The 24,738-nt window shown below is 46.3% G+C and overlaps 1 protein-coding gene and 1 long non-coding RNA gene across 3 annotated transcripts in view; one reads left to right on the top strand and one right to left on the bottom strand.

Moving 5' to 3' along the window:
- Positions 1-3,804, bottom strand: part of LOC138521957 (uncharacterized) — a 101,733-nt gene extending 97,929 nt beyond the window's left edge. The window contains exon 1 of one of the 2 annotated variants that reach the window (XM_069635142.1): positions 3,287-3,804. The gene's annotated coding sequence lies outside the window, so the exon portion shown is untranslated. The remainder of the gene's footprint in view (positions 1-3,286) is intronic. The other variant, XM_069635141.1, reaches the window with a different exon arrangement.
- LOC138521958 (uncharacterized) overlaps positions 3,725-24,738 on the top strand; it is a 111,072-nt gene continuing 90,058 nt past the window's right edge. The window contains exon 1 of the long non-coding RNA XR_011283193.1: positions 3,725-5,079. This is a non-coding gene — a long non-coding RNA (uncharacterized lncRNA). The remainder of the gene's footprint in view (positions 5,080-24,738) is intronic.

Here is a 24,738-nt window from a genome sequence, read left to right as displayed (position 1 = left end):
TCTTAGATTGAGCAGGCACACTACGAGGTGAAGTCAGATTACAAAAGGAATAAGATAGTGATCAGACCAGCTCAAAGCCAGACCAAGCGAGGCACGGACTAACTGAGGTGGCGCAAGTCCAAAGTGCGCCCCATTCCTATACATGGGGCCAATGACACAGACTTTCTATATTTGCTGAAAAAGATAAAGCCACAGTGTCCTCAGGAAACTCCACACATGATAAAGATATAAGCCACACCTCCTTTAGAGTGAGCAGAGCCTCTTTCCACATGCAGGATTGAATAGCCTGTAAGCAAAATGTGGACAATATCAGGGCCGGGCGTGGGATAGATCCACGTCTCTGTAACAGACCATATGAGGGTCCTGCTCCTGAAGAAATCAAACATTTCAAATGTATGTGCTGCCATAGAACGCGCAATAAATCAAGCAGGCAGAGAGGGCAGTGTTATCAGGGGTCTCATAAGAGGCACCTGCAATGGAATTCCACTGCAGAGGAATAGTGTGTTTAAAGGAGCAAGTGACAGTAAGCTTGCACTGGATAGTGCACCTGGACAAGTAAGAGGTCGTCCAAAGCACAGACTTTCCATGGACGAGCGCAGGCGGCCTTAACTTTGGCAAGACTTCAGTGTTAAACCCATGTGTGTTCGCCTTGGCCTAATATTTAAATGACACATCATATTGATCTAGTCCAATCAGGACTCACAAAGCAGAAGTGAAAAGCAGACTGCAAAGCAGCCATGCGTGAAAGAGTGAAATTAAACTGCAATTTCCAACTCAACTAATGTAAACGGTTTAAAACTACACTTGGGAATGCACATATAGAGCATATCAAATACAGCAGCAGAAAAATAAGCTACTTTGTTCGATTTTTATTGCGTTATTAGAACACATTGTACCTTATACAAGTAAAATTCACAGTTGTCAAACCAAAAAGAAAATAAAAACAGAAAATCAAATTACAAAATTAAAACATCAATCCATGATTAAATGTTAAAGGGCATTTGTACCACGCAATTTCACCACCGTAGTGGTCCCCTGGCGGATCAGGAAGGAAGGTGTGAGGGTGCGGGGGGTTAGTAGGGTATACCGGGAATAGGTAGAGCGCGAGTAGTGATGTCCTGTTGACAGCTTCAATTCGGTTTGCACCATTCGCTGAGCTTGGGTGCGGTTTAAGGCAGTGGCAGATTTAAGGCAAAGGGCCCTGTGGGCAAAACTGACAAAGGGCCCCAAGTGGGTGGGGCCTAGAGTGGGAGGAGTTGCACTATGATGAAGATAAATTAATCATTTTTTAAAGTTCTGTTTTTTTTTTTTTAATTATTCCTACAGCCTGCAGAAAATTTTGTGCATGTCACCGCTGGTGTCCTTAGACCACGCACTTGAAATATTACTAATGTAATTAAAGGAGCGTGCCCAAACTATAGAGTTGTTACATACAGAAGTAAAACACTCATTACCGAAAAGTACCCAGTTACATCCGCGGCATTCATGGATGGTACATGAACACACCATTCAGAAACCATGGCTAGTGGCTTACGACGCCGGATAGTGTTGATGTGCAAAATATGTCGTCATTGTGTTTCACATAAGTGTTGACAGAAAAGCCAGAGATAAGCACCCATATCATAATGAGAGGAAAGCTATTTATTTAAGGAACGTGCAAAATAGGGTAATTGTTGGACAATGATCAGTGTATTAAATGAAACGTGTGTAGGGTTCTATGTAAATTGCCATCCATATCTGATGGCATGTCTAGCTTTAGGCATATGCAGGGAGACCACCAGCACATTCTGCTTTTGGATAGGCTCAGCAAACACGCTGCCTGGAAGTCATAGAAACAGGGTGTCATGTGAGGAGCACATACTAGAAAGGAACGACCAGGGCTGTATACATTTCATCTGCACAAATAAATCCTTGTTTAAAGTACATAAAGAGAAGCACAGAAGTTTTACAAACATTGGACGCACATTCAACAGAACATAACTTTTTTGTAACCTTTTCTCTGATGCAGCCTGCAGGCATGGGCTGCCCATGAGTGTACCTGAGCAGTGAGAGCACAGATCACTACCATACGGGAAGAACAACAGGCCCACACTGCAGCCTGCTATAGAGGGAGGGATTGAGTCGAGTCAATGGCACCCTCTGCGCAGGGCCCCATGAGTGCCACTGCAAGCTCCCCCGCACCCAAGTGCAGCCACACATGCTGCACTCCAGCACCGACCCCGTTCCAGCTCTTAAAAGTACCATCTGAGTGTGGGAAGGGAAGAAGCAGGGCAAGGCATAGGGGCCCGCTTGCCATATGCCTGCCTGCCGATAGTTAAACCGGCCTCTGGTTTAAGGGTTGGTACAATTCCCATGTGCTGTTGTGCATGGCTAGGTGTTTGAATATCCTATGTATTTGTTTGTCGTTGCAGTGTGGTTAAGTGTGTGCAGCAGGGCTTTAAGTGGGGTAAGAAATCAGGGGGGGCCCTCATTTGGGGGCATGGCCTTAAAAAAATAGACTATAGTAAGCTACGCAATCATGTTATATATTTGTATGCATACCTTACTATGGTGTGTGTAGTATGCAAGCCATCTTTTATAAACATAGAAATATGTTTCATATTTCTGTTTATAAAAGATGGCTTGCGTACTACACACACCATAGTAAGGTACGCACATAAATACAAGTGTACATGTATACCATGTTTGCATGCCTTACTATGGTTTGTGTACTTCAAGATGGCTTGAAAAGTATACAAACCATAGTAAGGTACGCACAAAAATATAGCATTTATTTATTTATTTGTGTGCGTACCTTGTGGTTTGTGTACTTCCCGAGCCATCTTTGTTAAACATTTCTATGTTTATAAAAGATGGCTTGAAAGGTGCACAGTTCAAGCCATCTTTTATAAAGCCAGAGGTGTCTTTGTCCGTTGGCAAAGCTTTATAAAAAATGGCTTGAATGGTGTACTTTTCAAGCCATCTTTTATAACCACAGAAATACCTTATAACTCAATCAAATTCGTTCGTTCAAATAAAACAGGCTAAAACCCATACAGAATATAACGTAACAGTCTGAAGAAAGCCGCGATTAGAGCCATTCTCCTGAAGGTTTCTGACGGGAATGCCAAACAAGCGAGTATAAGGACCGTAACACGACCAGGATAGGGCAGAAGGGAAACAGTATAAAAGAAGCAATAGAAAACCAAATGGATCAGAATACGGATGGCGGTGCCCTCTAACCACGCGCGGGCTGCCTGCGGGATACCGAAACAACTGCCATCCGCTCCCTGTATAGCGCTTTTACCTGTTTGTGTGGCCGGCTTCCGGGTAGTCTGTGACGATTCGCACTGCGACTGGCTCGCTCTTAACCAATCGAAAGGCGGAGGTGGAGCGTAAGGAGGCGGGCGCTGCATAGAGGACAAAGGCATATACGGACATGACGGACACGTGCCGTTATCCAATCAGAGACGAAATAGGCACGATAACCTCTGATCATTGGACAATTTAACTTTTTTTGTGGCAACTTAGCTCAGGACGTAGGCCGACCAGATGCACTACTTGTACCTTTGAATTTATTGCATAACTGCCACGTTATTCCCGTATTGACCTTTACGGTACCGTTAGAAAAATCTCTGTACGTTTTAACTTTAGCTTGCGGGCTCTCTCCCCAACTCCCGGCTTCGTCACTGTCGCCTCGTAGTCTGTCTGACAAAGGCCTCGCGAATACGTCACACGGACGGCTGACGTCATCTAACGCACCTCGCGTTCGGCGCAAACGGCCCCTCACTCCCAGCCCCGCTCCCCGCAAGCGACCGCCCCTCCATCTTTTGACGTCTCTTTCCCGCCTTTTTTTAACCGCACTCGGGCCCTCTTGAAAATCGACGACCGGACACGCGCTCTCGCGAAGGAATCCATTCACTGTACTCCCGCTCGAAATACAAGCCCCCTTCTTCCACACAGTGCGGCCGTTAGACGCCCCCACCGCTTCGATTTGAATGACCGGGAACGTTCTGTGGCCACGTGCCTAAATCACCAGACATGTCTTCCTGCCACATGACTACGTGCTGCTGTCCCCCATCTCGTCGCTGCCCGCCGCCAAACTGCCCCAAGAAATGCTGCCTCCCTCCGTGCAACCCGTGCCGGCCATGCAGGCCGGTGCGCTGCGTAACACCCATCCGACCCTGTCAGCCGTGCGCCAGACCCTGCCATTCGCCCAACAACTCTTGCCGCTCCAACCGTAACCGCCATGTCTGTGCCCCCAATAATCTCTGCAGGCCCAAGAGGACCGGCCTCTGTCCGTGCCCAGCCACTTGTAACGTCTGCCCTTTCCTCCCCATGTGAGGACCCTGTGCCCTTTCAACGGCTCCTCCTGCCCTGTAGATGTCAAAGGTGCTGCCCAGCCTGCTAATGTTTGATCCTTTCTTCTTCCCTTGAGTTTTGACTTGCACCCACACTCTTTAAACCATGTCTTCTTTGGTAATGTGGTCTCCCTGGCCAATCGTATGTGTAATATATCTGCTTCTTCCTTCTGCATGTTAAATGGTACTCCCCCGGTGACATCTTAACACGGTACACTTCCTCCAATTGTGATCTCGCCAAGAAAAATATGCAAGTGTGCTGCTTCTTGGGCAATACTTTACCTCTTGTGGCATTTATCTACAGTTTATCCTACCCCATCGACTATCTCCTTGTGTAATTCACCCTCTATAATCTCTCCAATGTTTTTTTATGTGCCCCGTTGCTTTCCCCATTTATTTTCGTGAGGTAATCAAGGGTTATAACACGCTTGAATATGCCCAAAGGAACACCTACCAATCTAGTATCACGTCAGATACTACCTCTGCAGTCACCCAAATCACTTTATCTTTTGGGAGACTGATCCCTGCCAAGAAGCTTAAAAAAGCACTGAACACGTTAACATGGTGCTATGTTATTGTGGATGGGCCTTGGTTTCCAATGAACTCTTTCTCCTGAGGTCAACAACGGAGGTGCCTTTGATGCAAAGACTTTCAAAATGTGTGCGTTGTTCTGTCGGCGACCCAAGACTGAACCTCCATCAGACGAATGGCGAAATAATCCATTTAGAACACAAACATGGTGAGGCATAGTGGTAGAGGTATGATATGATATGGCATTTATAAAACGCCTATACAGAAGTGTTTCAAGAGGTACACTTGATGGGGCCAGCCTAGATGCAATGAAGTTGCCAACAAGGGCAGTGTGGCCATTAACCTTTCTGGGCAAATGAAACCCCCTTTTGTCCATTTGCATAAATGATTTCAGGACTGCCCCCAATGATTTATGGCTTTATATATACCTCTGAACGCATTGAATCTCCATGGCAGGTAAGTCAGAAGTTTTTGATAAGAGAGGCTGTTGAGGCAATTCAGGGGATAAGTCCCGAACAAATAGTCTGGGGCACATTAACTTATGCAGTGGGTAGGGATGAAAGGGGAACAGAACATATCAAAGTGAAATAATGCAAATTTAATTTAGTTGGCCTTGTCTAATTGCAGAATGTGCATGTCATCAACGCCTAAAAAATAAACGGAGGAAATGTACCTGAAAAATTGATATAAAAGTATTGACATAGTTCTTGAAATGCAAAATGCCAACATGGGATACACACGCATTCACTGATGGTTATGTGTGTAAGTGTCTGGCCTGGTAACCTGACAATCTTTCTTTGAATCCCAACTGCGGAATGTATTGGCGAGTTGCCAAAAAACATGTTAAACCATTAATGAAATGGATGGGGGCAAACTAGTTTTTTTTTTTTTGGTCAGGGCCCCAAATAACTTGCAAAGAGGATGGCATCCGTCCTCTGAGAAAACTGGGCGGACGCCATTCACCTGCGCGTACCCTCGACATGTGTCCCGAGACAATGGATATAGAAATTATTTAACACTAGTGAATATTTGTTGAGTGGGTATTCCAATTGAAGTCTATGAGGGTGTGCTTGGAGGGTGGCAATGCCCACAGAGCTGGTGACGTCCTCAAAATGAGGGTGAGTTGAGACTGATGGCATTATCCCAGCTCTGATAGATCCCTTTACATCCATAACTACGAGCCCAGTGTCTGTCAACAGAGAAAAAGGGAGGCTGCATGTGCCATTGCAGTAATCTCCTGGTTGCCAGAATGTAGAAAGGCTGAAGCAATTTCTGGGTGCTATGATGTCTGTTTTCAAAAAGGGTCAGCAAGAGGGTCTTTTAGAGTGACATGCATGGTGATAGGAACCCTGTCCTAATAATTTACCACCAGACTTTAGATTGTAGTCTGGGTTATCAAACTGTTACTGTGTCATCAGGTATATTAAATTTTATTAATCAAAATTAAATTAACTCCAAATAAAATGTCCACCAAGTGCTGATGATCCTCCTCCTTAAATTGACAACCTCAAATGCAAGTACAACTGTTTCCGAGTGTTGATAACACTGGGAAGAGACGAAAGAGAAAGAAGCACATTATATTTTTTGAAAGGCATAAATAATTGAAGTGAACAAATCTCACCTATAATAAATACCTACTGTGAGATGAGATTCACCACAACATTTTACAAAGTTTTCTTGAGATATAAAAAGAAAATTACACTAATAAGTACCCTCTCTTTCAATATCCGAGCTCCCTTCTGAATGAAACATTTACCATCTGGACTGTGGGATATGAAGACCTCTGATGCATAGTCTAGTCCTGACAGTATTTTTACAGGGCCTTAGGATGACACATCTTATGTTTGCCAGTGCCCTCTATTTCTACTGTTGATTGGGTAAATTATATTTTCAGTGTCTGAGATCCTGAATATAATATAGCCAACAAGGGTGAGATGTCGGAATACACATTCAGAACCTAATCTTATAAATGAGTGTTTCTTTTACACTCACGCCTCCTCCAGCCTCCCAGCAAGGTAATATTACATATCTTGTGAAGATGTTGGAGGCACTAATATGCTCTCTGCAAAATCGTATATGAGATTGGACGAATGACAGTATCCCCAGGACCAAACACCACGCTCTCAAGGTCTGATACCATATACTATCAGAAAAAAATACCAAGATCTTGCTCCCATGATTTCTTCAGCCCTTGTAAAAGTTTGTCATTTTCTGTTTCTAACAAGACCTTTGTCTATGTGGTAGCTTGCAGTTTTACCATGTGGGTGATTGAGGGATGACGAAAAAAGCGATACACAGGAGTCAGATAGGTGTTGGTCGAGTTTATTGTTAAGGTTTGTTAAAACGGGGTCAGGATGGGCAAATGCCTCAGGGTTCTATAGTGTGTAGAGAACTGGAGGCATTTATATCTCATTTTGGAACTGTCGAAAGTAAAAAGTTGGTCGAAGAAGCACTGTATGCTTTTGAGACCGCCTTAAGCTTTATCCATCTGCCAAGGAAAGCCATAGACAATAACGTATGCACATTTGGTTTGCAGAATCAGGCTATCCCTGGTCTTCACAGAAAGCAGTATGATAAAGCTGTGCAGACAGAAAAGATAATTCTGAGGAAGGATTTAAAGGCGCCAATCCATATTATGGCCACAGGTAAACTGCTTGATGGGTTAAGTGTGGTGGGTGCCTTAATAAAAGCACAAACTAAAATGTAGAAGATGGTTAAGAAAAAAGGGAAAGAAAAAAAAGTCATGAATGCGTGTGATCAACACAATTGAAGATGGCGATGATCACACGTTCTGAAATCTTGTAAGTATGAATCGGCAGACCAGGGGTCGTGATTAATGGTGTTTACAGTAACTCTTGGGAACGTTATATTGGCACCATTTTGGGCCAATCCCAGACCACATCATCAAATTCAGGTGTGCAGAATGGGGATATATGGAATTGTAATGTATCCATCGATTATTTGATCAAAACTAAATTGAACTCCTCACGGGCGATAGGCCCGGACAGTAGTAGCCACGCTTTACTGAAAATCGTACTAGAGTTGTGGGTGAACGCAATGCTAATGATGTTTAAAGCTCTAAGTATAACGGTAGGATTCCAACCGGTTGGAGGGATAGCATAATTCTCCCAGTTTATAAACGCAGACCAAGAAATGTGCCATTCAACTATAGGCTTCTTGCCATGTTCGGTATCCCGTCAAAGATTTTTGCAATGTTTTTGTTGAACAAGTTAACCCTCTGATGTGATCTTACGATATTTTAACTTTTTTCAAACCCGTTTGAATAAAGGAGAGGGCTTGTCAAGTAACCTGTGAAGGCGCCCATTCCCTGACACAATTATCCAAAACTCAGAATAATGGACACACCCCGCTAGGGAATGAGACCAGGAGATAGATTGCAAGTAGAACATAGTCTTATATAAGATAAATTGTGCACATAGAGAACTCTGCTGCCCGGAGAGCGCTCTGCCAAACATTACAAGGGCAGCACATTATAAGATGAGAAAAACGTCACCGATAACACCCCGTTACAAGTATACAATTCAACAATACAATTGGGTCGACTCATTAGTACATTATAGATGTTTTGGCGATGACCACGTTATTTATTTATTACATTTGTTGAACTCCCAAACCCTGATGTATCATGGCGTAGTTAGACATCTTAATAATAGTTTGACAGTATTCAAAGTACATGCATATATAATACAAGAGATTACATATTGAGCAAAGCATATTGAACACGTTTGTCATTTGGTCGTTGGTTGAAGTTGCATGGATCATGTTTACTTGTATACATATTCTAGTAGTAGTCTGCATTAAATTGGCATCTATCTAGAGCTACGGGTGGCTGGTTGTTATTAACTAGGTATCAGCTGGCTAAAATTGGTTAAATAACCAGGTTTTTAGTAGCTTTGTGAAGCACTGAAAGGAATCTTCATTTTTGATATTTAATGGGAGGGTGTTCCAGTGTTTAGGGGCCATGACTCGGAAGCTGCTTCCCCCTGCTCTAGAACTTTTGTAAAGCAGGACCGCAAGGAGCAAGTTTTTTGTTAGATCTGAGTGTTCTGTTGGATTCTTTTTTACATATTGAATTATTGATATAGATGGGTGCTTTCTTGGCAAGACATTTATAGGTAACACACAGATTTGAATATAATTCTAGCCTTGATGGGTAACAAATGGGTCTCCCTCCTGATGTTAGTGATGTGGTCTGACTTTCTTAATCCTAAGGCTGCTTGTAGCGCTTTGTTCTGCATCAGTTGTAGTTTGCCTAGGTTGGTATTAGAAGTACCTAGTAGGAGTACGCTGCAGTAATCCAACTTGGATAATATCGGAGCCCTAGCTAGAGTAATGCAGTTTATGGGCGTAAAGGAACTGGCGATTTACGTGTAGGAGATTGATGAGGATAAACGCTTAAATGTTTCATCATAGTTAGATAAGCGTCTAAATAAACTCCTAAAGTTTTTTACCTGTTACTGGAATCAGAGTGCCATCAATGTTGACTGATGTATAATCCAAGTGGAGGACGTTAATTTTAGTTTGGGAGCCCACAATGAGAATTTCAGTTTTCTCATCATTGAGGCAGAGGCTGTATTATTGCGTATATTTTGTTGATGATCAGCGTGTCATTGTCATAGTTCCCTGTGATCGGTATGAGGATCTGGGTGTCATCTGCAAAGTTGGTATAGATGACACCCATGGCACCCAAACCCGAAAAAAGGAACTTAGTGTACGCATTGTATAGGTTAGGCGAGAGACATGATCATTGGGGACCCCAATGGGGACTGGGATGGGATTTGCAGCCTCTTTACCAATTGATACTCTGGACTTACATTCAGCTAGGAACCATTTCACCCAAAGGATGGCATCTTTAGAGAAACTAGTCATTTGTTAGTGTCGTCCATAGTTTATCGTGATCCACTAGATCGAATGCTGCAGATAGGTCTAGCAACAGTAGTATGCATAGTTTACCTGCGTCCCTAATGGTGTCCATCTGGATTTTCAAATCAAGGAGTGCTGTTTCGGTGCTATGGTTAGGCCTACATCTTGATTTTCTAGCTCCTAGGAGCTAGTTTTGTTCAAGGAGGGCTATTTTATCTATGATCCTGAGCAAGAAACTGGACCGTGGTTATTGGTTGGTAGTTTGTAGGGACTGTTGAGTCCAGGGATAGTATTTTCAGAAGTGGGGTCATCCATGCATCTTTTATACTGGCCGGGACCGTATTCATGTTGAACGAGGCATTCACGAAGTTATTGATAAGGGGGGTAAGAGTTGGGGCGCATAGTTTGACTAAATGGGCTGGGAACTTATCTACTTTACAATTGGAGGCTTTTAGTTTAAAAATGGTGTCCATCACTAATCTTGGGTCACTGAAGTAAATGGAATAGCAAGTTCGCATTATCATTAGTTGTATTGAGAGTGGTATCGGGAGCGTTTTTATCAGCTAGGATTTTTCTTTAAGTGAGAATTTTCTTTTGTAGAAGTTCAATTTTGGAAGCTAGCGCATTTTGGATAGTGGTACACCACTCTTTGCTGGAGTTAGCCGGTGTGGTGACTGGGGTTGGATTTTCCAATTCTCTGAGAATGGTGAAGAGCTCCTTCGAATTCGTGGTGATGTTGCTAATACAAGTGTTATATGCATTAGCTTTATGGGTTATGATTGCTGCTTTGTATATTGTATTGGCAGCTATGAATGCATTAGTCTATTGTGATAGATTTTTTGTGAATGTGTTCTAGGGATCTTTTAGTACGCCTAAGCGAGACTAACTCATCATTGAACCAGAAACTTGTTCGTTTGTCAGCACGTCATGTTTTGGTTGTTAAGGGTGCTACTGAGTCAATGGTAGTTGTGAGGCACCTGTGGTAGAAGTCTGCAAGGTGACATGGGTTGTCACTTATAACAATATTGGATGACAAGGCTTCGCTTAAGATGGGGGATAGGTTGTCAGCTGTTGGCTTCCGGATATTTCTTATTTCATAAGTGTCCATTGTCTTAGTCTTAGGTGAGCACATCTCGTTGTTCATAAGAGTAAAATTGACAATGTGGTGATCAGTCCAGGCAAGGGTTGTAATCAAATCGATAGATACATGGAAGTTGAGGGTGAGTATCCTATCAAGTGTTCGGCCTTTATTGTGGGTGGGAGCATTCACTAGTTGTGTGAAGGTCATGTCTTTGAGCACAGCATGGAAAGTGTCTGCTTTATGATCCTGCTTATCATTGAAACCTATGTTTTTGTTTTTTTGTTATTTAAAAAATATATATATATTGTTTTAAAACACTATTAGCATTTTTAAACAACTCCAGGAACAAGCCCAAAACTCACCTCCCGCCCCCCCCATCTTCCTACCCTCCCCTGACCAATGTCCAAAATCGCCTTCCCAGCTTCCATTCAGTCCGTTGGTCACAGCATATAGTCCTACTCCAACCATGATTCCTTTGTAGGTTAGGCCGGCCTACCATCATCCCCAAGTTCATATCTTCCCCATTCCTCCCAATTTTCCCCTCCCTTCTCCTCTGGCCACACCCCTTCACGGCAGCCGTAGATCATTGTCCTTCGATAGGTCATTTAACAATTGGGACCAGTGAATCGTCACACCCTCCCTGTCCGTCTCAGGCTCCATGTTTTGCAGACCCGCTAATTCCTTCAACCCCCACCTCCGTACGTCCTTCCGCCATAAATGTATCGCCGGACCTTGTGGAGCTTTCCATGCTATTGCCAGTCGGCGTTTAGCAAGTATAAGCAAGAACCGGCCCATCCTATTCCGTACTTTGTAACTCTTCCCCCTGGATGCTTGCCCCACAAGCAGGTTTCTGGACGTTGTTCTAAATGAATTCCCAACAACTCATTTACTCCCTTGAGAACCTCATTCCAGTACTCTACCATCGCCCCACACTCCCATACCATATGCCAAAACCCTGCCTGCGCCACACCACATCTGAGACACTCATCCGACAGGTCCCGTTCATTGCCCGAAGTACAACCGGGATCACATATGACCTATGTAAAATATTAAATTGAACCAGTTGGAAACGGGCATTCCTTGACATCTTCCAGACCAATTCCCAGAACTGCGCCCACTCTTCCTCCAGTAGTTGGCACCCCACGTCCCTTTCCCATTTCTCCGTAACCTACAATTCACCTCATGAGTTCCCCACCTGCGGGGCCCTATAAATCTGCGAAATATGCGCTCTGCTCCCCTCCCGATCCAACAATACTCGAAGCACTGGACACAAGTCCGGCTCCTCTGGAATTCCCGCCCATACTTCTGCTAACCGTTGCACCACCGCCCCATACACTAAGGAAAACCCCTGTGGTAGTCCAAATTTACGGCACCATTCTTTACAGGTAAGCAGCTTCCCATCTTCAAAAAGGTCCCCCACCTTCTTACATCCCTTCTCCCAAAGCCTCTGCATTCCAATCCTCCCAATAGCCTGGTGAAGCTTCTGATCCACACCCCATGGGAGCCCAGCTTCGTAACGCCCTCCAATCTCTTTCCCACCCATATATTTCTTCCATGTCTCCCACACCACCTCAAACACTACGTTCTATCCCTATCACCCAGTGGGTGCCAAAGCAATTCCACCGGTCTGCAGTGCAGTGGCAGTTCTCCTATCAATCTCCTGAGGTCCCCCCCCCCTTCTCCTGCTGGTCCCATGTCAGGACCGATTGCAATTGTGCCGCCACAAAGTATTTCTCATAGTCCGGGAGGCCCAACCCACCTTCCTCTCTAGGTCTCTGCAATATATCTAGGGACACCCTCCGCCTCCCCGTCTCCCAGAGCAGTTCCCTAATCTTGACATCAACATCTTAAAGAAAACTCTTTTGGCCACACACAGTATATTGACAAAAAAATACAACAATCGTGGTAAAATCACCATTTTGCATAGTGCCACCCTACCCATCAGAGAGAGGGGAAGAACCTTCCAAAACTGAACAGAATCTTCTATCCTAGCCGAAGCCCTCCCTGTGTTATGTACAAACATGTCTTCCACCTCCTGGAATACCCAGATTCCCAGATAATGAAATTACTCAGTATCCCATCGTATGCCTAGCCCCGGTAACTCCCCCAGCAGGCAGTCTCTCAATCCCCCCAGCAGAAATAGCACTGACTTTTCCGGATTAATACAGAAACCCGACATAGATCAGAAATTTTGCAATATCTCCAAAAACTCTGTGAGGTACACCTCTGGATCCACCATATATAACAGATCATCCGCATAAAGGGACACTGTGTTTTTGACCCCCACCTCGATACCAGCCTCCGACATTTCCTGCCTTAGGAACAGCGCCAGGGGCTCTAGGGCCAGGGCGAATAATATCGGGGAGGCCGCACACCCAATCATTCGTCCTCACCATTGCCAATGGTTTCTTATAGAGGAGCGCCAACCACCTATATATGGTCTCCGCAAACCCGAACTCCCGGAATAACTACCTCCACTCAAGGGAGTCGAAAGCCTTCATAGCGTCAAACGAGGCTATTGCCATATCGCGCCTCTGACTTCACTAGGTTCATAATATGGTGTAAACGAGAAAGATTGCCTGATGTGTTCCTTCCCCCAACAAACCCGCACTGATCTGGATGGATCAAGCTCGGCGCCACCCCAGCCAGTCTAGCCGTTAGGATCTTTCCCAGAATTTTCCCATCGACATTCAGCAGGGAGATGCGGCGGTACGCCGAGCAATCCCTCGGGTCCTTCTCAGACTTCAGGATCACCGTAATGACTGCCTCCCTCATTGACTCCAGGAGACCGCCATTCTGAAATGCCTCCTCATACACCCTCTGGAGTTGCGGCACCAGTAGATCCGCAAAGATTGAATGAAACTCCACAGGAAGTCCGTCACTACCCGGCGCAGTTCCTCTCTTCATTGTACGGATCGCCCATCTAATGCCCCCCTCCCCTATCGGCGCCTCCAATCCCTCCCTATGTCCTCCCCCCAGTTTCGGAAGCCTCAACGACTCCATGAGGTCCTCAACTTCAACCTCCACATACCCTTCCTCACTCGTATATAGCTCCCTGTAGAATGCCACAAAAGTATCGTAAATCTTTTTCTGGGTCCCAACTACCTCCCCCGCACTCGTCTTAAGCTGAGTTATGACCCGGTTCGGGTGCTCCCTACCAATAAACCAAGCCAACAGCTTACCCGCCTATCCCCTTCCCCATGCAATCTGACACTGACATTCTGCCGACTATTATCAAAACTCGACAATTCTACCAGGGTTCTGTGATAATGCTCCAGCTTCCGCGCCTACACTTCCCCCACCTCCGCCCCCCCCCCCCTGCTACTTCCCCCTCTAATTCTGCCACCTGGGCCTCTAAGCGCAGTAACGTATCTTGGAGGTGCTTACGCATCCCTACCGTCATGGACAAGCACTTCCCTCTTATAGTCAGTCGTCTTAAAGGCATTCCACAGCACTCCCTTAGAAGCCACCAAACCCTCATTCAATTCAAAGTACCCTCTAATCCCGTCCCTAAATTCGGCAACAAAGGCCCCATCCCGGAGGGCCTCCCTATGAAGGCGCCATAGCCGCCGCGGGGGCCTCTCATGAGCCCCAAATAGCGTAGCCACCAAGGGGGAGTAGTCCGACAAGACTCGGGCCAAGTACATCACCTCTCTAAAATGTCAGCAATACTCGCGCAAATATGAGCCATGTACCCCAGAATAATAAGAATAGCCCCGCTCCTCCGCGCGCCTCTCCCTCCAGATCCATCTCCTGCATTATCCTGCGAAGCGACCCCACCATATGCTCTTAGGCCCCCCCCTATCCCTGGACCCATCTAGTTCATCCAGATGACAATTAAAGTCCCCGCCCCTTATTATAATTCCCCCCCTATATGCCCCCATCATGCGAAGCACCGGGGGGAAATAGTCCTTATCATCCACGCTGGGCGCATATGAGTTAACCAAACAAATGCTCCTGCCTTCCCAAGAAGCCTGCACTAACACCGTTCTACCTACCTTCAAGGACGTTCCCCTCGCCACCCAGATGATCACTCCCATGGCTTTGGTCGAATACGTTGTACCGATTACTTGCCCTCCCCACATTTTCCCCAGCTTCCCCAACACTTCGGCACTCGCATGTGTCTCCTGTATCAGCGCCACTTGTATCCTCTGCCTCTTTAAGAACTCCCCCACTCTCCGCCTTTTCTGGTAGCTCCCCAGACCCCGAACATTCCACGTCCCAATTTTTAAATTTCCCCCCATCTAGTCATTTGGTGTCTTCCTTAGGTTATCCCCCTCTCCTTTTCCAGCACCCCCAATACCCATACCCCGTTCCGGCCCCCTCCATCTTCCGTATTTTATTGCTGCTGTGCCATACCTTCCTTCCACCCCTCCTTCCTCGCGCCTGTCCCTAACTTGGCACTCTACCCCACAGCTCCCCCCTCCCGGCTCTCCTTCTCCTCCCCCCTTCCCCAACTCCCGGTCATAGACCAACCTTCCTTAACCCCAATCCTCCACTCATTCTCTCTCCTGAATTGTAGACCCATTGGCTCACTGAACCCCCCCCCGTGCACCTCTCTCCCGGGGTTAGTAGCCAATAGCGTTGTATAAACGGGGGGGATTCCAGCGATCCTCCCGTGCCGCCCCACCAGCACCATAGCCCCTCATCTCACTCCCCCTATAGTACCAAGTAAATCACTTCTGCAATATCAGCTTATGTGCTCCCCCATTTCACCTTATTTGCAGTCCACTGTGACTGGGCGCACCACCCCTCCGGATTCCTCCACCTGGGGATCTGTCTTTTGAGGCCCCGTGTCCAACCAGTCCCAGACCTCCTTTGGGGGTGTAGAACCAAGCCTTTCCTCCGGACAGCACCTTCAACTTTGCCGGGAAGAACATCATATACTTAAAGTTGCGTTCCTATAGGCGGCCCCTCACAGCATCAAATTACCTCCTTTGACGTTGCACCTCCAGAGTAAAGTCCGGGAAAATCCACAGCCTCTTATTCCCTGTTTCATATACCCCCACTCTACGGGCATCCTGTAGGATGGCATCCCGATCCCGGAAATTCATAATCTTGGCCACCATCACCCTCGGTGGGGCCCCAGGTGGCGGGGGTTGCCCCGGGACCCTATGGGCCCTCTCTACTGTGAAGAGATTGGATAGTCCCTTAATCCCCAAGACTTTCAGGATCAGGTTCTCCACAAACAACTCTGCGCTAGGGCCCTCCTCTCTCTCCGGTATTCCAACCAGGTGGATGTTACAACGCCCTCCGCATCCTCTGCCCTGGCCTCCAACACTCGGGTCACCCCCACCAAGCCCACCACTTGATTCTTGAGCTTCTGAATGTCGTCCTCCACCGTGCTGACCCTGTGCTCCACTTCGTAACCCTCTCACATATTTTGCGTAGGTCCGCTCTCACCAAGGAGACATTGACCCCCACCTCCTTGATACTTTCCTGGAGAGAAGTTCTAGAGGCCTGTATCGCCTCCATAAGGGAGTCCAGCTCCAGTGTACTCTCCATCCCACCCGAGGGTCTCTCCCCCGTCTGCTGGTCCGGGCCACCTTGTCCATGCGCCCCATCCTTCACATTCGTGTATTCATCCATCCGCTGCTGACTCTTGCCCATGTCAGACAGAGCTTATAGGGCCTACTCCTCGGATACAAGCTCCCCACTTGTGCTTCAGGTGACCCTCCGAGCAGCTTTCTCAATTTCAGTTCCGTCCGCTTCCAACCTAGCTCTGTGTCTACTGACAGGAAACCGCCCCGAGCCGGGCCAATCACTCCAGGTCCCCAGTCCTTAAGGGGAGTTCCTCTCCCCACAGGTACCCGGGCCACTACTTAGGGCCCCTTAAGGCACCAGGCAATTCCTCACCTTGGCCCACCACACAGAAGGCACCCCACAGTCCCCCATCTCCTCCTCCTGCCTTCCGAGCCTCTCCAGACTCCGGAGCGTCAGCAGCCCCCACCCCTGCTTCCCCTTCTGTCTTCCGCCGCCCTTTACCCCTCTACTCGGAAGGGAGGGAGCTCACCCGCGCCATCAGTCGGGGTCTCCTCACAAAGTCCAGACACAACAACCACTCTCGATGTGGCCCATTTATGCATAGATGTTATTTGACAACCACGGTTGTTTAGTGATCGGGTCCGTTATCCCTTTCCCCAAAATTGCCCACATTTTGGGAGATCACTGAAAGTAGCCACATTCAGGCCTGGCAGACCCCATTCTCATCCCTGAGTCCTTGGGGATTGATTCAAAACACTGAAGAATATTCATTTTTGAGTTTCTATAATTTCAAATAGAGACAGTATGGTACTTATCACTATATTTACTCTAATGTTTTGCTATTTGATCTATTCCAATATTCTAGTGATAAATAACTGTTGTTTTGCTAATAGGAAAATTGTCGTATGTATTTTTATGTATGCCTTCTTTTTGATGCACTAATCCTTCTCCTTTTTTCTCTTTGTGTTAAAATTGTCATTCTTTATTTCCACAAATGGAAGATTTGTATTTATGTCTTCAATTATATATGTACCTCCAAGTTGGTTTTTATTATATGCACTAAGTTGTGATATAAAAGTTTCTTTTCTAAAAAACCTTTTTTTGTTCCATTATTGTGGAAGTTTCCAGCACACCTTCTGTGCATGTAAATTTTGATAAATTATCAAGACTATATGGGTTGAGACCAGGTGAACCTTTCCAATTTATTTAGACTTCACAGTAGCCAACCCAACACATACCAGTATCCTTTCTTTCTTGTTGAGATCATATACTTTGCCCCCTACTGGTATGTGAACCCACGGGGCTAATCACTGTGGCCACGATGTGGCCCATTTATGCATAGACAACAACCACTCTCCACAACTCTGCATACCGGGATTCTTCCTTACCCGGCCCTTCCAGGAGCGGCTCCTCTCACTGGCCTCCAAGTCCCAGGCTACGATCAGTGACACCGCAGGGGAGGGGGAGAAGAGCATGCTTTAATGCTGTAGCAGATCCAGAGCCCAGCAGCAGCTCCCACTGCACGCAGCGTCTTCCAGGCACAGCCCCGACCTGTCTTTCACCGAGGCGCCGTTGCACGCCTGCCTGCCCGACTCCCCTCCCCCGCTCTTCCTCTGGCACACCTGCGGCGCTCACGCTCCTCCAGCAGACAGGGACAGCAATCTCTACCCCCGGGCTAGGGGGGGAGCCCGTCCACCTTACTGCTCCCAGCGGCCCCTCCTCGCCGCTGCCTCTCACCTCCCGTCTGGGTGCGACACAGGTCACAGGGCAAGGAGGCTCCTCTCTGCTTGCTGCCGCACTCCCGTACTCCACCACCGTGGCGGCCCCCGCTCAATGAAAAGAAAAAAGGGGGGACCCCTCCAGGGTCTGCATTCACCTCCAGAGGTTACTATGAGACCTCTCCAAGCCTCCAGCGGTCCGCTTTCTCGCCTGTTAGTGCAACACGGGGGCCAGGGCACACTTCTTATCGCCAGAACTTTTCGCTCGCGCTCAAAGCTGTTTCACTCTCATTTCAGCGTCGTAAAATGAACCATTCGGTTCCCGGGTATCTCAACTGCATTTGCGCTCCGAGTTACGCTCACCTCTGGGGGAGATACAGCAGGATTTTGTCAGGATTCGTTTTTGGGTTGGATGAGAGTTTGGCTAGGAGAAGTTCATAACCTTCTATTTTTTCAGGGAGGCAAGACCTAATTTGCAAGTTAGTTTGAGCTATTATGGCTTGTCCTTTAGGTCTGTCAGTCCTGATAATGTTGTAGCCTGGTGGGATGGTAAGACCTAGTGATGGTCCAGATGCTTGATGCAGCCAAGCCTCTGTAACTAATAGGAGGTCCAATTGATGTTCAGTGATGAGGTCATGGATCTCAATAGCATGGGCTTCTAGTGAGCGGGCATTGATGAAAGCTCCTTTGAAGTTAAGTGGTGGCTCTACTGGATGCGAAGTGGTGGTAGTTGGTACCTGCAAATCTATGGTGCTGATGGGTTGTTTGTCGGTGACTATAACTGGTGTCATGTGATGTTTGTTGTTTGAGAGATGGTTGGGCTTATATTGCTTTTGCGTAGCTGGAGGCGAATTGTGATTTAGAGGGCACTGTTTGGTGCGTGATCTTAAGCGACATAGTCTAGTATTGCCCTGAATGGGATAGGAGGCAAAGGCATCCATATTAGTAGGTGCACGTTCTAGAGACGTCATGGGGAGATGGAAGTGGGCTCTGTTTTTAATGATCCTTGTAGTGCTTTGAGTATTAATGTAGTCCTGGACGGGCGGGAAGGGTGGGATGGAGGGTAGGAATGAGGTAGGACGGTGGGCAGTCATAATTTCGAAAAAAAAATGTCGACGGACAAAAATGTCAACAAAAAAATGTTGAAAAAAAAATGTCGACTTCCGTTTTTTTAATTAATTATATATTTATTTTAGGGGGTCGGGAGTTAAAAAAAAAAAAGGGAAAAATTAAAAAAAAAAATTAAAAAAAGGGGGGTGGGGGGAACCCCCCCATTTCGAAAAAAATGCATTGAAAAAAAAGTCGACATTTTTTTTTCGAAATTTTGACTTTCGACATTTTTGTTGTCGAAATTATCACTATGAACCAGGTAGGACAAGGGATAGGATGGTGCTGGTAGCAGCCGATTATGGAAAGGCTGTTTCCCAGGGTGATAAAGGAGCTTCCTGTACAGGCTAGGCAGTTTTGTATAATGCAAAATGGAAACATGGTGACAAGTAGCAAGCCTAGCATAGTTATCTGTTAGGTGGGAGTGGAGATGTATCAAAGCTATAGCACGCAAATCAAATGGGGTGCCTAGATGGAGGATACATTACACTTTGATGAGAATTCGGAGTGAAATTAATCTAGCACAATGCGTTCCATATTAGCAAATAGGATAATAAAATGACAGCACGTTGGATTGGTTGTTCCTTGGGTGTCGCTCCCGCAGCACGTGGGTCATCTGGGGTGAAGGTCGTGTTAGTAAAATGATACACTCCCTGACTAGCTGATCTACAATAACAAGATCTAAGAGCATGAGACAAATGACAATCATAAAAGTCTGGCAGGAATGAGGGTGCTTCTCAGAGTTCACTAACGAGTTATAGGTACGCATTCTACCCTCTGCACCCTGGTACCCATAAACCCAAAGTTTGCGACACAGGTGTCCATCTTGGGGGTTTTGATCTACCTAATGCCTCATGATACGAATAGACAAGTGTTAGGTTTAAGAAGAATGAGTGTCTGAGGTCAGGGCTCTGGTGGGTGTCCTTATCTGGTCACTATAAGGGGTCAGATGTGTACCTGTATCAAAGAGCGGAGGGGCATGGGCCTGGTGGACTGTAGCTTGGCAGGGTGTGGGTCAAGGGAGCACACGCAAGTTAGTGGAGAAGAATGGGCACTCAGGCGGGGCCTGCTCCGGTCTCGCACAGCGTAGTGAGCTCATCTGTTCTGGGACAACACTAAAGGTTGCAACAATCAATGGCTGAACTTCCGCGAGAGCAGGGTTTGTGCAGAGCTCGCAGGAGGCAGTGGGGTAGGGGCCTCGGCTGGCGGAGTGTGGTGCAGGGCAGAGGGAGAGGCAGGCTTTTAGAGGTGTTACAAAGATGGAGTCCTTGAGCTTCAATAAGGCTTGATTACATGTTTTCCTTATTAGTAATTAGTAGGTGATTAATACGGATTACAATTGGGCAGGAGGGGGGACGTCTCCCCCTTTAGCACAAGTGAGATCCGTTCATGCAGGAATAGTGAGAAGGGCGGCAAAGACCACCTTTCCCCCAACATTCCCTCCTTTCGTTAATCTTAAAGTAACAAATACCCTCCACCAGTACGTCTACGTTCTTCTGCCCTCCTTGCCGCTTCACCCCATGCAGGAGTACCCTTTGTCAGCATCCAGGCACGGCACACCCTTAGACTCTCCCCAAGCGTGCATATTCTTCAGGAGTCCATGTTATATAAATACAACCCCCGGTTAGGTCAACCCACGCCTTTTTATAGTTTTCTATATCTCGGGGTTGTTTGATGGCTGTCTGCCAGTAATTATCCACTGCATCCCCTGTGTTGTATACGGCCACCACACGATATTTGGGGTTGATCACTCTAACCAGTTTGTACTTGGGCTTCCCTAGTATCATGAGGCATTTTCCCATTTCTATTTGGATTGCCCACAGTCACCATCATCATTGCACTATTAGGAATCACCTCTGCACAGCATCGAATTCCTAACTGGCACACACAGAAGATTAGCAGAAGGAAGACGATAATGGGGACCAGTAACTTCATTGCAGTCCCAAGCCATGATGGGCCCTGTCAAAGGCTGTGCTGAACCAGTCACTGGATTGAACACCACCCTCGTTTTTCATCCGTACTCAGAGTTCATGCACTGCTATTACATGTGAAAGTGTCCCATTTTCAGCATCTGAAGAAGACAAGAATGTGCAACATGCACTCCCGATTTTTCGGCGAACACCACCTTGCATAGTTGTGAGCAGATCTAGCACGTACCTGTTTCTGAGTGCTCTTAGTTCTACCTTGATGACATTGAATCCTTCTGTGTCGTTGGATCAGCTCCCAGCAGATTATTTGCAGCCATTTGGCATTAGCTCGTGCTTGGATACCAGGGATCAGTGATGCAAAATATGTCTCTGCTGAGTTGAAAAGTTTGTATTGATCAGGGATCTGTGCCAAGAGGTCTGACGAGTCTTTAGAGAGGTAATTGGATGCTCTCCTTCTGTGTGACACTTGATCTTGCATCCTCTGATAACATGTCATAGATCAGAGGCTCTTCATTTGCAGGTTTGGATGCCAGTTGCGGTGGGTTGGGCACACCTTTCCCCTTGATGTGCTTCTCCAGGATCACCAGTAGTGCAGAGTGCAGCGTTGACAGAGCACAGTAACCCCTCCATGATGACAGGAGGTGAAAGAATGCCTGTTTGCCACACACCCAGTATGGTCCATCAAAGCTGCAGTTCCTCGCCTCTCATCAGGAGGAAGTAGTTGTAGTTTTACTGTGTGTGCCTGGAAGGTGCTCCTGATTCTACACAGTGCAAGATGAACGAGACACTGGGCTTCCACTAGGGGGGTTTCTTGTGGCACCAAAACCGTAGGCGTCCCTGGCGCATGAGGTATCAGTGAACACACATAACAGCTACCATTTGTGGCCTGTCTCCCCGTGACACTCATGTCAGAGCACCACTTGTTAGACTGGTCCGGATGACAAAGATCCTCTACCTTATCCTACCCCAGCCCGTGATATGCATCGTATTTGTACTGCTTTATTTGCCGCTTTTGCCTGTGTATCAATTTATTTCTACCATTAGTTAGTGAGCTTTTGTGCTGTTGACTGTCAACACTCGGTGTTTCGTGTGCACTAAGAGCATGTAAGCGATTAAATCGGGAAGAGACCCACATCTAATATTTCATTAATACCATTACTAAGCTGCCAGTATTGAGGGCTTGGGAGGGCATCTGAGGTGTCAATGTATTTGCATTTTTAACATATGGGGTAGGATATCTGGTTGTCTGCAAGTCACTTTGTGGCATTGTAAAAATTACTGGAGTAGATAAATAATCATGTACATAAATGACTTTATCACTGTCATTCATTACAAGTAGCCCATGTTGTGGTGGCACCATTGTGCGATTTTTGTGTAATGTGAGATTTAGGGAGGTGTTCTGGTCCCATATTAGTTTTACCCCATCCCAATATTGTGGAAAATACATTGGCCGTAAAATAAAGGCCACACCCATATGAATATGCCCTAGTGGTGCTTATGTTGTTCTTACTGCTATCTGAGTTCTAGTAGTAGCCGGTGGTCTTGTCTCCGCCATTGTAGCACCTACAGAGATATAATGGGTTAAACACGCTTTCAGTTGAGCTGGGGTTATGAACATTTAAGAGGACAGGTGCACATTTTGTGAAAACACTTATTTGAGTGAGGGAGAGAGAGATGGGGGAATTGCATTATTTTTCACATATATATATATATATATATATATCATGTTTTCTTAATCCTCATACTGCTGTTTTTCTGTTGTCTATTTGTCACTATACTTCCTTAACCAGTACCTCTCAAGGAAATGCTGCCTAATGTTCATCTGGCTGTACCTTTTCTGATAGTACTGTCATGATATTTTCTAACATCTGGATATTTTCTAACATCTGACAGGTGGATCCAATACTTCAGGCCCTTCACCTTTACTGCTGAAGGTGTTCAATATATTACCTATTAAGGGCCATGAAATCTTGGAGAGTTCCTCCTTCTAACAAAGTTGCAAACCTATATTAGTTCCCTTGGCATTAAAGGTTTTGTTGGACTGTCTGCTGAGGATGTTGATGTATCTGTTAGACTATCTCTGGTAAATGGCGGGGCTGTTTGTTTGGACATTTCTCATACTGCCCTTGTGAGCTGTGCAAGGTACTCCTTAAATTCCTCTCCTAACACAGTGGCAGTTCTATGGGCATCAGACATTCTTCTTACTGGGGACAATGGTGTTTACATACGTCGACCAGTTACTATTTCGTGGGCGGACAAATGGTGGTCCTTACTAAGTTGTGTATGCAGTTGGAATAAGGCCAGTGGGAGACAGTACACGCCATTCTTTTTGAGGGTGTGACATAGTTTGGACAACCTACTCTTGAGGAGGCCATTTATTTTCTCAACCACTCTATTTGCTTGCAGGTGGTAAATTGAACACATTTTAAGTTTTATTCCCAATAATGTTGTTACTTCCTTGGAGAGATCATTCACAAATTGTGTCCCACGACATTGCATATGCCCCACCGCAGGAACAGTTCTCTCACTAAAAATGTTGCTGCAAACTTCGCATTTGGGTGGGCGCAGGGGCCCTCCTACACCCAGCGTGAAAAGGGACAGACCACTACTACCAAGTATCTGGCCCCATTGCTCCTTTCTCCCATGTGTGCATATTCAATGTGCAGTTCACGGAAGGGTCTGATGGGGCGGGGCAGTGTTCCTTGCAGTGTTCTGAGAGTCGTTCCTGAATTGAACGTTTGGCATTTTACGCATTCAATTGCAAATTTAGTTAGGTATTCTTGGAGGTTTGGGATGAACCAATCCTCCTGGATGTCTGCAGCTATGTGCCGTTTGGAGGTGTGGGCGGGAAAGTGCAACTGCTGAAATGCTATTTGCAACAACTCTACTGACATTACTACCTTTCCTGTTGTGAACTGCCTCCATAGGCGAACTGTGTATTACTGTGTGTCGCCCCGTTTTATCCAGAGTTCTTGTTCTAACTGGGGTGCTTTCTTTTGGAGCTCTATTATTTGTGCTGTTGGAAGTGCATTATATCTATTGTCTTTGGGCTCTTCTACTCTTTCTTTTAGTACGCATGATGTTGCTAATTCTGCTCTTCTACTCTTTCTTTTAGTACGCATGATGTTGCTAATTCTGTTTCGAAGTATGCTGTTTGTTTTGCAGCTGCATCCACCGCTGCGTTCACTGATGATATTTTGTCTGTTATTGGAATGAGCATGGCATTTTACCAGTGCCACTACTGACGGCTTTGCAAGTGCTTCGATCAATTCATTTAGTAACGCTGCATGTTTTACCAGTGACCCATCTGCCTTTCTGAACCCTCTTCTCCTCCATCTAGATAGTCCAGCATGTACCATAGTGGTTACATATGCTGAATCAGTGTATACCATCACTGCACACCCTTTGGCCACATGGAGCGCTTCAATTAGTGCTACCAGTTCTGCTCCTTGAGCTGATTAATGCACGGGCAACCGTTGCTGTATCAGCACTTCGTACTCCCCCACCCTCCCTCCTCCAACCTCACTACTGCCACACCAACATGCTTTTCACCAGTCTCCGGACAAATAGATGGTGACCGTCTACAAAATATTTCTCCCTCGCTCAATGCGATTTCACTTGCTTTGGGAATGTCGTCTCCTTCTTCCTCGTAGGTGGCACAATCG

This window comes from Ambystoma mexicanum, chromosome 13 (genome assembly GCF_040938575.1).
Source record: "Ambystoma mexicanum isolate Mex_15411 chromosome 13, UKY_AmexF1_1, whole genome shotgun sequence".
Taxonomy (NCBI): Eukaryota; Metazoa; Chordata; class Amphibia; order Caudata; family Ambystomatidae; genus Ambystoma; species Ambystoma mexicanum.
Note: the sequence above shows the minus strand (reverse complement) of the source record. Positions and strands in the feature narration are given on the sequence as shown.